The following is a 2,781-nucleotide window of genomic DNA, read 5'->3' as shown; positions in this document are numbered from 1 at the left end:
AGCTCCGACCCCGTCCCCGCGAAAGATTTTAGGGGGCGCGGCGATGGGGTGGTGGTCCCCTGTCGCTGCAAATAGGCTGGCATCCCCCGCCCTGTGCGCCATCATCGACGCACACGGCGGAGGCCTGGGGGCTCCGCGAGAGGGCGTTGTATTTGCACGCTCCTGCGGGCCGTCAGGGAGTAGGGACATCAGGCGTGGTGTCATGGCGGGGGATGCACTGGAAGGAAATAGTTAGTTCCCAGGGCTCCCCCCAAACGCCAGAGGAGGCCACCCTCAGGGGTTTTAGCCGGTAAGAGTCCGGCATAACCGCCCACCTCTCCCCAGGGGTGAGGATACTCATGAGAGTTTTTCTTGCATAAAAAAAGGATGACTGCATATTTTATTATGTTAAGACCTCCGAGACATACGTTTTTGTGCACAGATTTGCAACTTTCGCAGCACTCGGTTGTTGACTGGATTTTCTTTTGCCGAGAAGTAAGTATAATTTAATATACTTAAGGGGATCCTAAACTGACCCAAATTACCGACAATTGCAGGGAGGGCTCCAACTTTGAGTAGACTGCACAAAAGTTAAAAAAATTTATACACAATTAAAATATGCACGAAAACACATCGCGCGAGTGTTGATTTCAAGACAAAAATCGAAAAAAATTTTTAAAATACATTTTTGAGCTGTCACCTACCGTAAACGTTTGCTTAATACAGGAGTTGTACAGTTTGTATGTACAAAATAAGATACACGCGCCATTCGTATAATGTGAACAAAGAATACCATACATGAAAAACTAAAATTAATAACGTAACAAAAAAGTTTGAGCCTTCGCTACTATTTTGTGCAAAAGTACATGCAGGTTGATAGGATAAGCAGTATTGCGTGTAGCGAGAGATGGCGCAGCGATCGAACAAGGACAGATTACTATAGTTAAACAAGGAAAAATATAGAGAAAACAGGATTAGAAATGTTGACATTATCGACATCGAGGAAGTTCGGCCTTCGCTTTAGGATCCCCTTAATACAATAAATATATGTTAGTAGTAGTAGTAGTAGTAGTAAGCGGGGGGTTCTACTTGAGCCCCCGATGGTACCTAGATCCTAAGATCCTTTGTACCTCCCGCTCTTTCTTTGCTAGGTGTTTTGGGGCCAGGCCTTAGCCTATAGTACCAGGTTTATCAGGTCTGTCACCCTAGCACTTTTCCAAAATCCTGGTGTCTTTAGGTACTTTAGTCCCAAGCTTTTGGGGGTCTTAATTAATTGCCTACGATGCCACCGTTTCTCCGCACGAGCCCCACTCGTGCGGCGGAACGCAGTCTGGAATATACTGGTGGAAAAAATTCCTGTGATCAGGTGGACTCGAACCCGGTACCTCGGGGTTATGAGTCTGGCGCTTTCTTACTAGACCACACTGCGCCCCATAAATATATGTTAAATGGATATATATTTATAGAATTTGTTATGTTAAATATGATAGGTTTGCATATATTGGGCTGAGAAGAATTCAGCGAAACTTGGAGGACCCAATATAATCGTCGAAATAGACGAAGCAAAAATCGACAAAAAAAAATACAATCGTGGCCGAATAATCGAGGGAAAGTGGATCTTCGGTGGATACGAACGTGGCACAAAAAAAATTTTATTATGCCAGTACAAGATCGCATGGAAAAAACTCTGCTTGAGCTCATTAAGGAGTGGATTCTACCTGGCACTGTAAGGAGACATGAGAGGTGTAGCATAAGTGGGAGATGGCAACATCGCCGGTGAAATACCACTACTTTCATAGTTTCCTTACTTACTCGGTTAGGCGGAGCGCGTGCCCCGAGGGCTTCGTGCCCCGGCGGTCACGGTGTTCTAGAGCCTGGGACGACGATAATGTCAGATTGTTGGAAGTCTTACAATTGTTTAAACAGTGAAGGCTTCCAACATCTAACAGTGAATCACTCGATGAATTTCGTCGACCCAGATACCGGTAACTACATTGCAAATATATAAAGAGCAACATATGCATTCGAAATACACAACACTAAACTTAGCATTACTAATTTCTATTTGTTTGTCTATTCAGGAGCCCACACTCAACATATTGAACGTGTTTAGAGAGAAGTAAGGGTTAATATCTCACGGTATGGAACGCGTTTTTCATATTTAGTGGGATATTTAGCTGAATATCTCTTCAAACGCGTTCATGATTATGAAAACCGCTTAAGCAGTTTTTTCCGTGCAATTGCGGAATTGTATCCACCGAAGACTGTGGACGATGAAGCAGATGTCTCGGAAGCTACATAATTTCAAGCTTAAGTTAGATTTGCTGAACCATGTATCAAATCTAACACTTCTTTTAAATGTGCATTGTTTTTTCACATATTTTTTATGTTTATTTTTCTCATATAATACTTTTCGACAACGAAATGAGAAATTATTTCTGTTTAATTTTAATTTATTATTGCACTTTGGACAATGTATTTTGTTACTTATCACATTATGTTTTATTAAATAATTTGTTAATTTGTTTATCATAAATTATGTTAATATTATTGCATCCCTACTCGTCAATATATCCTATATAATATATCAAAGTACATGCGTGGACGGGGGGCTTCGCCCCCCCCCCCTGCACCCCCCATTGTCGGTATGGGTAAACCTCAAAGCGTAGGTGGGGGGGCTTTGCCCCCCGCACCCCCCATGCACGGGTCGGTGTGGGTGAACGTTGAGGCGTGGGCGGGAGGGGCTTTGCCCCCCCCCCCGCACCCCCTCTAGGGCCTTCGGCGTGCCCAGGTGTAAAGTGG

At 43.8% G+C, this 2,781-nt stretch overlaps 1 pseudogene; it reads left to right on the top strand.

Annotated features, from left to right (window-relative positions):
• Window positions 1-384: 384 nt before the first annotated feature.
• Window positions 385-2,281, top strand: LOC139779000 (uncharacterized; annotated as a pseudogene).
• Window positions 2,282-2,781: the final 500 nt, after the last annotated feature.

The sequence above is a fragment of the Temnothorax nylanderi genome, unplaced genomic scaffold (genome assembly GCF_030848795.1).
Source record: "Temnothorax nylanderi isolate EJ_2023f unplaced genomic scaffold, tnyl_v1.0 TNYL_tig0205_pilon, whole genome shotgun sequence".
NCBI classification, from domain to species: Eukaryota; Metazoa; Arthropoda; class Insecta; order Hymenoptera; family Formicidae; genus Temnothorax; species Temnothorax nylanderi.
Note: the sequence above shows the minus strand (reverse complement) of the source record. Positions and strands in the feature narration are given on the sequence as shown.